The following is a 12,050-nucleotide window of genomic DNA, read 5'->3' as shown; positions in this document are numbered from 1 at the left end:
CTAAAGAAGGGAAGGGGAAAAAAAAAAAAGAGAGAACAGAGAGCCAGTGGGCCAAATAATAAACAAATAGTAAGATGGTAGGTTTAAACCAAATACATGAATAATAAACATTTTTAACTCAGCTAATGTATCAATTAATAGACAATTGCATTAGACTGTACACACAAATGCACATATACATACATTTAAATACAGGCATGTAATAAAAATAAACACCATAATGATAAAATGTTAACTTCATCAAGAACATAAAAATTTCTACATTGTATGAACCTTCTAACTTATCCTCAAATATGTGTAAAACAAACATTTACAAAAATGAAAGGCAAACTTACAGTTACATTGAGGGATTTTATATACTTCTCTCCATGACAGAGTAAGTGGACAAAAAATTAACAAAAATATAGAAATTTTAATATGTGATTAGCAAAATTGACTTATGTAATATATATGAAATGTTCACACACACAAAAGTAAGGTATTCAATAGTTAAATTGTACATGAAACTTAAAAAAAAATGAACGTATGTATCACCACAAAGCACATCTCAATTAATTACAAAGGAGTACAATTATAGAGTATGCTTTATGGCTAAAACAAAATTAAGCAATAAATCAAAAATAAAAAGACAACTAAAAAGTCATGATTTGGAAATTAAGAAATGTACTTCTAAATAAGTCATAGATCAAAATGAAATCAAAATTGGAATAATAGTTTAGATCAATCATAATGATTGATTATACACAACAAAACTTACGAAATACAGATAAGCTGTACTTAAAACAAAATTTATAGCCTTAATACATATTTCAGATAAAGAAAAGCTAAAAAGCTAAAACTCAATGAGCTATGAATCTCAGAAGTTAGAAACAGATCAAAAAATTAAATCCCAAAAAATACAAGTGGGGGAAAATAAGAGTAGAAATTAATGAAACAGAAAATACATACACAATAGAGAGAACCAACAGAGTTTAAAATAGTTCTTTAAAATTTGATCTGATGAGAGTTATCTAGAAATGAGAGAAGGCACAAAAACATTAACAGGAATAAAAAGGGAACATTACTACAGATCTTACAGATTATCAATATTTTAAAAATATAGGGGCGCTTGGGTAGCTTAGTCAATTAAGCATCTGACTTCAGCTCAGGTCATGATCTTGTAGTCAGTGAGTTCGAGCCCCACTTCAGGCTCCGTTCTGACAGCTTAGAGCCTGGAGCCTGCTTTAGATTCAGTGTCTTCCTCTCTTTCTGCCCCTCCCCTGCTCACACTCTGTCTCTCTCTCTCAAAAAACAAACAAAAAAATTTTTAAAATTTTTTAAAAATTAAATATATATAAAATACAGACTTGGTATTCATGAATTGAAAGATTCAAAATTGTAAAGATGTCAAATCTCTCCAAAATTAAACATAAATTAAATGTAATCCCAATCAAAATTCAATCTTTTTCTTTTTCATTATTGTTTGGAACTTCTCATGGTGATTTACAAAATATTATTATGTACAGTCAGTTCATTCTTGAAGAAAAGCATGATGAAAGGTCTTGCTTTCCTACATGTAAAAACTCATTATCAATTTATATTAAATAAAATAGCATGGACTTGACTCAAGAATATATAAAAAGAACAGTGGAACAGGATAGATTACAAATAGACTCAGATGTTTATTTTTTTTTTAATTTTTTTTCAACGTTTATTTATTTTTGGGACAGAGAGAGACAGAGAATGAACGGGGGAGGGGCAGAGAGAGAGGGAGACACAGAATCAGAAACAGGCTCCAGGCTCTGAGCCATCAGCCCAGAGCCTGATGCGGGGCTCGAACTCACGGACCGCAAGATCGTGACCTGGCTGAAGTCGGACGCTCAACCGACTGCGCCACCCAGGCGCCCCTAGACTCAGGTATTTATGATTAGTTTATTGAGCATACAAATGGCAACATAAAGAGATGGGGAAACCACAGTATTTTTCACTAAATAAAATAGTATTGTATCAATTAGTTAACCATATAGAAAAAGAAACAAACAAAGAAAGAAAACCAAAGACACTTTCTCTTTACCACAAAAATAAAAATTTATTCTGAGGGGCTCTTGGGTGCTCAGTTGGTTAAGCAGCCAACTTGATTTTCAGCTCAGGTAATGATCTCAGGATTGTGAGATCCATCCCTGCATTGGGCTCCAGGCTGACAGCATGGGGCCTGCTTGGGATCCTCTCTATCCCTCTTTCTCTGCCCCTCCCACGCATATGTGCACCCTTGCTCTTTCTCTGTCTCTCAAAATAAATAAAATTAAAAAAAATTATTCTGAGCAAATTACTGGTCTAAATATAGAAGGGAAAATAACATATCTTTTAGAAAACAATATAAGAATATATCATTATGTCCTTTAGGCAAGATTTCTTTTTCTTTTTCTTTTTTTTTCTTCCTGAGAGAAAGAAAGAGAAAGAGAGAGAGAGAGAGAGAGAGAGAGGAGAAAGAAATGCACACATACAAAGGAGTGACAGAGGGAGAGAGAGAGAATCCCAGACAGGCTCCGCACTAAACACAGAACCTGACCCAGGCTTGATCTCACAACTGTGAGATCATGACCTGAGCTGACATCAAGAGTCAGATACTTAAGAGACTAAGCCACCCAGGTGCCCCAAGGTAAGATTTCTTAAATGCAATATGACTATGCAATTCAAATCTAGGACATACTTCAAGAGTGAAAAGATGTGATTAGCAATTATACTGAGACATGAACCAAGATTTTTTTTTTCTTTTTAGCCAAGAATGTTTCAAGCAAACCGGGATATGTTGTCTGCCACATAAATAGGACACAAAAAGCATTAACTATAAAGAAAAAGACCGTTACATTGATGACATTAAAATGCATACAAATACATAAAATTAAGAGCAGGAAAGTGAAAAGGCAAGTCACATAATGGTAAACAAAATATTTGTATTCAGGTTTCATAGTAAATGCTTACAAAAACAAACACAAATTCAAAACAATAGACCAATGTCAAGAGAGTTGTATAGGAACATCACCAGTGAGGGAATCCAATGGTCAATAAACATGTTAAAAGTTCTCCTTTATTAAAAATCAGAGAAATGTAAATTTTAAAAAGCTGAATGTATCAAGCGTTTACAAGGATGCTAAGAAACTGGGCAGTTATATACTAGTGACTCACAACTACTTCAGAAAACAATTTGGCATTATCTAAGCAAATTGAAAACATTCAACAGTCTATGATTTAGTATTTCCATTATATTTCCAACAGATAAGTTCACACGTGAAAACTTCCAGAATGTTCATGTCTGACTTAATTATAACAGTTGACAACTCATGTCCAAACACGTTACAGTCAACAAACTGTGATATAGTCATGCAACAAATATGTATCTATGAAAATAAACAAACAACTGTAAAATAGAAAACTTCGCAGATGCCATGTTGGAAGAAGCCAATATGGAATCACACATGGTATAGGATTTCACTAAAGTACAGATATAAAATACATATTAGAAGTCAGGATAGTGGTTTGATTGGATGGTATAAATGGGATCCTGCTTTAAAACTGGTTTAAGGGGATGTCTATGGTGCTGTCAATGTTCTATTTTTTAAACTAGGATGTGGATGCATTATTTCCACTTCTGTGATAATTCACTTTACAGCTATTTTATTCTTATTGTTTGCGATAAGAAAAAGATTTGAAAATGACACCAAATGTTTTAAATAAAGAAAAAGACATATGAGTGTATGTATGTATTCAGCATCTAAATATTTATATGTTTAAATATTTATATATTTAACAAATAACACATATGTAGTATTTACCACATTTAAAGAGATTAACAAGACAAAACAAAAACATGTCTAGCCTTAAATTTTTTTAGGGGCTCCTTGGAGCGATCAGTTGGTTAAGCGTCAGACTCTTGGTTTCAGCTCAGGTCATGATCTCACTATTGCGGGATTGAGCCCTATGTTAGGCTCTGCACTGAGCGTGGAGCCTGCTTGAGATTCTCCCTCTATCTTTTTCTCTCTCTGCTCCTTCCTCACTAAAGCTCTCTCTCTCTCTCTCTCTGTCTCTCTCTCTCTCAAAATAAATAAATAAACATTTTAAAAACTTTTGATGAAGTGCCTTTTGGTTGGCAATTAGTATATTCATCAGGAAAATGAATTAATTCTGAATGCAGACAGAATGATAGAGTTACCATGAATAAAATAAAAATTTTCAAAACTACTAGAAAAAATGACAACTCCTCTCAATTATAATAAATTAAACAAATTTCTTTGAAATTAATGAAGCAGACAGGTAAAGATTCTTAAGTACATAAGATCTGAAGTACTCAATTAAGCTTTTTCAAAGGAACAAACAGTACTGGCAGAAAATAAAGAAGGTCTTATTGTTTTTCTTCAAACCATCACAGAATTGTCACAGAAAATTCCTATGTGTTAATCTGCAAAGGCAGTCTCAACATCAAAGAATCATTAACAAAAGCACTATATTTATTTGCTACAATACAATTAATTATAAGAAAATAATAAGGTCCCACAAAATTTGATAGGCTCATCAAAAACAGACTAACTTTGTGTCTATAAAGAAAGAGTGTAAACAAAATAGAAACTATACCATAAGTATGATTGAACAACAATGAAAATTCTTTGGAATGAAGTAAGGATACTATTTGTGTACTTAAATGCTTACATTAACAAGAAAGAATGAAATATTGATAATCTGGCCATTTGGCTACTCGAATCAATACATTAGAAAAGAAAGAGAAGAGCCAAGGGAGGTAAAATAAAGAACTCTCAATAAATTTTTAAAAAAGAAATAGAAAGCAAAACAAAAGCAGAGTAGAATAAAAATATAAAAAACAGACTCTAAAAATACAAGGAATTGGCCAAAGTTGGTACAATTGATCATGAAAGAAAGAGAGAAGGCCCATATACATGACATTAGGAAAGTAAAATGGGATATGATATGAGAATACATTTAAACACCATGTGAAGACACAATGAAGAACTTTATGTCAATAAATGCAAGAACAACTAATTTAGAAAGTATATGAGAAAACCCACTGATAAATCTATTCCTAGAGGAAGGGAAACCAACAAAGCCTATAACTAAGATAATTAAAAGTAAACTAAAAAAAAAACCTACCCACAAAACAAATAAACACATCTAAAATCTCAACAGCAATACAAAGTGGCTTTTAGTTCACTTTTATTAAACCTTCAAGGAGCAGAGAGCCCCTCCTTCATATGCAATGCTTAAGAGATTCAAAAGTGAGAAAATTTTCCCAACACTTGTAATGAGTCTTGTAAACTCTTGTTATGAATCAGAGGGAACAAAATGATATCATGAGGGGGGAAAAATAACAAACATGTACACAGACACAGAAATCCAAAATAAAATATCAGCAATCAAAAAGAGCAACTGACATAAAATAATCAAATGATGAATAGGTATGAGACATGTCAAGAAAGTAATACTTTTATATTGAAAATATATTATGACATTTGCTACATTAGCTTCTTAAATTATCAAAATATTTCAGTTATCTCAATGTAGGAAAACATTAATTTTAACATCATTTACTGTTAACACACATGCACACACATAATACACACACCAAAAATTAAGCAACAGAAACCTATTAGCAAATTGAAACCAGAAAAGGACACCTTGAGCAATGGGCTCCTATCAAAATCTACATCAAGGGGACATATTTAAGGAGAAGACACAAGTATCATGACTTTACAACCAAAAGTAACATAAGGACACTGCTAGTATACACTACAACATTAAATATTGTCCTAAATAAGGGCATAAAGAAGATAATTATAGGAAACACAGAAACAAAATATTTTTACTCAAAAGTAATGCAACATCCACATAGAAAACCCACTGTGTCCATCAGCAAATGAATAGATCTTAGCAGAATATTCAGCAATGTGGCTAAATACACCTTAAGCGAAAATCAAAAATATTGTGCAGTAGGTTCGATTATTTCTTAAAATATACTTTTAAAATAAAGATCTTATTTACAATAATAGCAAAATATATAGTGCTAAGGAAAATTTAATAAAAGCAATCATAGAGCTTAAGGAAGAATTTTCTAAAATTTCAATGAAGGGCACAAAAAAATGGAGATGTACTTCAAATTTTAAGGTGGTTTTCGTTGTAATATCAATAGAGGTTTTCATAGAAACAGACACATTTTTAAACAAATTTATGGAGACATAGAGAAAACAGGAAGAGAGAAAAGAAGAGTAAGGTGATTTGTCCTGATCATTTCATTTTGAGCTTATCAATTTAATGAAATTAGAGCAATAATTCCTGGTGCGCCTGGGTGGCTCAGTTGGTTAAGTCCAACTTCAGCCCAGGCCATGATCTCACAGTTTGTGGTTTCAAGCCCCGCATCCAGCATTGTGCTTACAACTCAGCCTGGAGCCTGCTTCAGATTCTCTCTCCCTTTCTCCCTCTCTCTCTCTCTCCCCCCCCCAATCCCTCTCTCTCTGCCCCTACCCCACTCATGCTCTGTCTGTCTCTCTCAAAAATAAATGAACGTTAAAAAAAAATTAAAAAAGTACTACAATTCCTAAAATCCCCCTCTTTATGTAGTTCCACTTCATGATTGAAAAAAGAAGAAATGTTTCAAGATTTTCAAGATAGAATTGAAGCAGCAGCCATTGTGCTCTGAAGGTTACAATTGGGCACCGGCATGGTTGCAATTCACTCAGATCCTGGACATTCTTCCTCCACTTCTCCAGCTCTTGTCAACTTGAATGAAGTCGAGTAAAGTATAGCATACATAGTAAAGCGTGACTGGGAAGACCCACACTAAATCTTAAATAGTGAGGTATGAAGGCGAATGAAATTGTAGAATGGGTACAGAGTGGATATTAACAAAAATTTCTCAGAACAAATATATAAGCAGAAAGGGCAAAAATATTCACATTTCATATATCTGAATGGTGAATGAACTATATGTGAATACTATTCTATAAATTTCTGTTTCAAATAGTTCTTATTTCAACAAATTCCTGCAACAGGGAGATTTGAAAGAATATATAGCATTATGGCACAAAACTCAAAAGTTATGAATGAAAACAGTTATCAGTTTTAATTAATACAAAAGACACGTGGGACAAAGCATCGTCATGTTGAGATACCAACATTGCACATCTCTTGTAATTAAAAATTAAAGAAACAATATACAATGCTGATGTTTTTAATTTTTTAAAACTTTTTTTAATGTTTATTTTTGAGACAGAGAAGAGAGAGAGCAGGGGAGGGGTAGAGAGAGGGGAGACACAGAATCTGAAGCAGGCTGTAGACTCTGAGCTGTCAGCACAGATGTCAATGCAGGGCTTGAACCCATGACCTGTGAGATCATGACATGAGCAAAAGTTCGATTCTTAACCCCCTGAACCACCCAGGTGCCCCAAGATAGTTTTATTCTATAGCTATTAAACCGAAAATTATCTTAGTCTGTAGTTTATGCCTTTTTAGCTTATTCATATTCCATTACAATTTTTTGCTAATATTTCAAATAAATAAAAGTTTAGGACCTGTGTGTTTATACAGTATTGATTTTAACCACAAATTAGATGTATTTATTAAAACTTATTTGAATACCAGCCCAGGCACTGTAATTTTTACTGTGGATTCACAGTATTATTTTAAATAAATTATTTGTCATTAATAGCAATTCACTAAGATATTTATGTTTTGCAAACATGTATTTTCCAATATTTATTAAAAAATATATGTCTGTCAAGTCCTCAGATGATCAGAGTTATCTGACAACTGAATAAAACAATTTTATAATACATATGGAAAATCTCACTCATTAACTTAAGAAATACGGAAATAGTAAATATAGTGCCTATTTACAACTTGTAAGTTACTATACTTTAACTACATAGTCAATTATTTCACATTTGTTTTGTTATAAGCACGGAAACTAATATCAGATTATAATTGCCTTAGAATAAACCACAAACACCTGTCCTTGTATAGACTTTTGGTCTCAAAGTAAAAATCCTAGATAAGACAAATCAGCAAATGGTGTTATATCAGTTGTTAAAAGGTGGAGGTATTTCTGAAAGAACTGAGGGTTTTTAATATCTGGTATGTAGCATTCATTACCATAAGTTATCCTAACCATGAAATGTCATCTCAAGGTCATCATGTAAGACCTAGAACAGCAATAATCAACCTATTTAGAATCCATGACATAAGTCCCCTAAGTGCAAATTTGGTGTGAAAACACCTGCCATGCATCTACAGGAATGTGAGCTAAGGGCAGGCTTCACATGGGAAAAGTTAAAATGTAGGATAAAAGCTAGAAAGTGCCAGAGGCACCTTAGGGATATGCGATGTGGACAGGAGACGCAAGAATAGATGGGAAATCATCAGTAACATTCGTGCTGAATTTCTTATCTCTAGTCAACCAGGTCTAGGCAGCTTTATTTCCCTTAACTCTTTTTCATCAGCTGCGTGAACCTAGCACTTCATACTCTGTGCCAGACAATTTCTGTACATCTAGGAAGAATCTATGCACTTCAAAAAAACTTTAGAAGACCTATGGCAATATTGTATAAATTTCTTCCATTTCAAGGAAATAAGAAACTTATCCTCTCATCCATTAGCATCTATTATTAAAATAAGTATTTAAGTTATATGTATTTAATGTACAATGAAAGAGAGATTATAAAAATACAATTTGAGTCCTAAGCAACACAATTTTTTTAAGGTTGAAATTGAATGATGTAATATAGTGAGTTGAACTTCGTATAGAAGTTTGTTGTAATAACCCATTAATTGGGATTATAGTAACTTTTATACAGGCACTTAGTTAAGACAATATCAGTCTTTAAAAAAGGTATGTAAACGACATTAACTTACTTTCTTTTTAAAGAACTATATTTATGTTACTATGGTAAGAACACTTAACATGAGATCTACCCTCTTGACAAATATTTAAGCGTACAACACAATATTGTTAACTATAGACATAACATTGTAGAGCAGGGCACTAGGACTTATCTTGCATTACTGAAAATTTATACAGTTATTAGGAACTCCCCATTTTCCTCTCCCTCCTCTCCCTGGCAAGCACAGTTCTATTCTCTATTTCTATACTTTGACTTTTTATTATTTTATTATTTTATTTTATTTTATTTTAATTTTATTTTATTTTATTTTTAAGTTTATTTATCTTGAGAGAGAGAGAGAGACAGTGTGAGCAGAAGGGCAGAGAGAGAAGGGCAGAGAGGATCCCAAGCAGACTCCCTGATCAGCGTGGAGACCAATGTGGAGCTCTATCTCATGACTGTGAAATCACAACCTGAGCCGATATGAAGTGTCAGTCGCTTAACTGATTGAGCCACCCTGGTGCCCCTTGTATGACTATTTTAAATAGCTCAAATAAATGCAATAATTTTAGAGATGAAAATTAAAGATTAATCCTGAGCTCTCCTAAAAGGGGATCACTCTCTTGACTTTGATAGGGATGGGGTGCAAAAATAAGGTGGGAAAATCAGCACCCATTAGAATTCCTCCAAATTTGCATCTCTCCAAAATTGTAACATCTGGCTTTATTTAAATGGTCAAACTCCCTCAGATTGCCTGCTTTGCATTTTCATTTAGCAATATTCCTATAGCAAAGGCAATAAAAAATAGGAGTGCTTTGTTCTCCGCTGACTAACTTAGTTACTAAAAAATGTGTCTAACAGAGAAAAGAGGCAACAACCCCTTTGACCTAGAAATGTCTCCAGGGGCAAGGGAAACAAAAGCAAAAATAAACTATTGAGACTTCACCAAGATAAAAAGCTTCTGCACAAAGAAAGACACAATAAACAAAGCTAAAAGACAACCAACAGAAAGGGAGAAGATATTTGTAAATGACATATTGGATAAAGGGTTAGAATCCAAAAATCTATCAAACTCAGCACCTCAAAATTAAATGATCTAATGAAGAAATGGGCGAAAGACATGAATAGACACTTTTCCAAAGAAGGCATCCAGATGGCTAACAGACACACAAAAGGATGCTCAATATCACTCATCATCAGGGAAATACAAAATCAAAACCACAATGAGATACCACCTCACACTAGTCAGAGTGGTGAAAATTAACAACTCAGGAACCAGCAGATGTTGTTGAGGATGTGGAGAAAGGGGAACACTTCTGCACTGCTGGTGGAAATGCGAACTGGTGCAGCCACTCTGGAAAACAGTATGGAGTTGCCTCAAAAAGTTAAAAATAGAACAACCCTATGTTCCAGCAATTACAGTACTAGAAATTTATCCAAAGGATACAAAACTGCTGATTCAAAAGGGCACATATACCACAATGTTTATAGTGGTGCTTTCAACAATAGCCAAATTATGGAAAGAGCCCAAATTTCCATCAACTGATGAATAGATAAAGAAGGTGTGGGGTGTGTGTGTGTGTGTGTGTGTGTACAAATGTGGGTGTGTATGTATATGTGTGTATATATATATATATATATATATATATATATATGCAATGGAATATTATTTGGCAATCAAAAAGAATGAAATCTTGCCATTTGCAACAACATGGATGGAACTAGAATATATTATGCTAAGTAAAATAAGTCAGTCAGAGAAAGACAAATATGATTGCACTCATGTGGAATTTAAGAAACAAAACAGATGAACATAGGGGAGGGGAGGAAAAATAAAATAAGATAAAAACAGAGAGGGAGACAGGAGGAGTTTAGATGGCAGAGGAGTAGGGGGATTGGAATTTCCCTCATCCCTCAAACCGAGCAGTATTGAGGTCAGAACACTTGGAACACCCAGGAAATCAATCTGCACAGCAGCAGAAGGATCTCCACAGGTGGAAAGAGACAGCTTCGTGGGACAGAGGTGCGTGTTTACAAATTGGGAGAGATAAAATGAGTGGTGTAGGCATGGAGGGGAGGTGGAAAGACCAAAGGAAGAGAAGAGAGGTTATGGAAGTGTAGGTATATTTAGACACAGGAAAAACCTCTCCAGACCATGGATTGGGGAATGAAAAATATGGAGAGAGCCAGTTTCTGTCTTGCAAACAGCCTCAGGAGTGAAGATCAGAGTCTTCAGGGTTCCGCGATTTCCTCAGGACTGGACATGTGCATGCCTGGAGGGAGGGGAGCCAGCCCCAGCTGCACCTGGAGAGAGCAGTCCCTTCCCTCCAGTACTGTGGGAAGAGGGTTTATTGCTCAACCAAGGACAAAAGACCCTGCAGGTGCCAGACAGAGGCCCTGGATGTCAGCTGGGTGGATTGACGCTATTCCAGAGCCAGGTCCACACAGGGCAGGACGCTTTGTAACACTGGTTTTTTTTTTTTTTTTTTTTTTTAATGTTTATTTATTTTTGAGACAGAGAGAGACAGAGCATGAATGGGGGAGGGGCAGAGAGAGAGGGAGACACAGAATCAGAAGCAGGCTCCAGACTCTGAGCCATCAGCCCAGAGCCCAACCAGGGGCTTGAACTCACGGACCGTGAGATCGTGACCTGAGCCGAAGTCGGACGTTTAACCGACTGAGCCACCCAGGCGCCCCTGTAACACTGGGTTTTAAACCCCAGTGGAGCTTCTGGGAGGCATGGGAGACTGCAGAGCAGGAAAAATGGGCCCATGCTGCTCTGTGAGGACTGCCTGAAGAGCGTGGTTTGAGACACCCAATCTGGGGAGGAGAGATTGGGGTGTCGCCATTTTCCTCCCCATCACCAAATCAGTGGGGCTTCAGGGAACAGGACAGCAGCCCCCAGTGAAGGCGGGACCCACTAACACCAAGCCCCGCCCCTCCATGCCTCCTAATTGATTATCTACCTGAGCAGGACTGACATTAACAAAGCCAGACAGCCTCTCCTCCAGACCAGCACAGCCACTGGTTCCAGGCACCAACAGACAAGTGTCCTGCTGTTTTGTACGCTAGCCTGTTGTTTAAATTTTTGTTTGTTTGCTTTATAATTTTTTTATTTTCTTTACTTCCCTTCATTTTTCCTTCTACCCTCCTCCTTTCCCCCCCACCCCGTTCTTCCTTTGGAATCAG

This window comes from Herpailurus yagouaroundi, unplaced genomic scaffold (assembly GCF_014898765.1).
Source record: "Herpailurus yagouaroundi ecotype Mexico unplaced genomic scaffold, PumYag 198, whole genome shotgun sequence".
NCBI classification, from domain to species: domain Eukaryota; kingdom Metazoa; phylum Chordata; class Mammalia; order Carnivora; family Felidae; genus Herpailurus; species Herpailurus yagouaroundi.
This window is presented reverse-complemented; position numbering follows the sequence as displayed.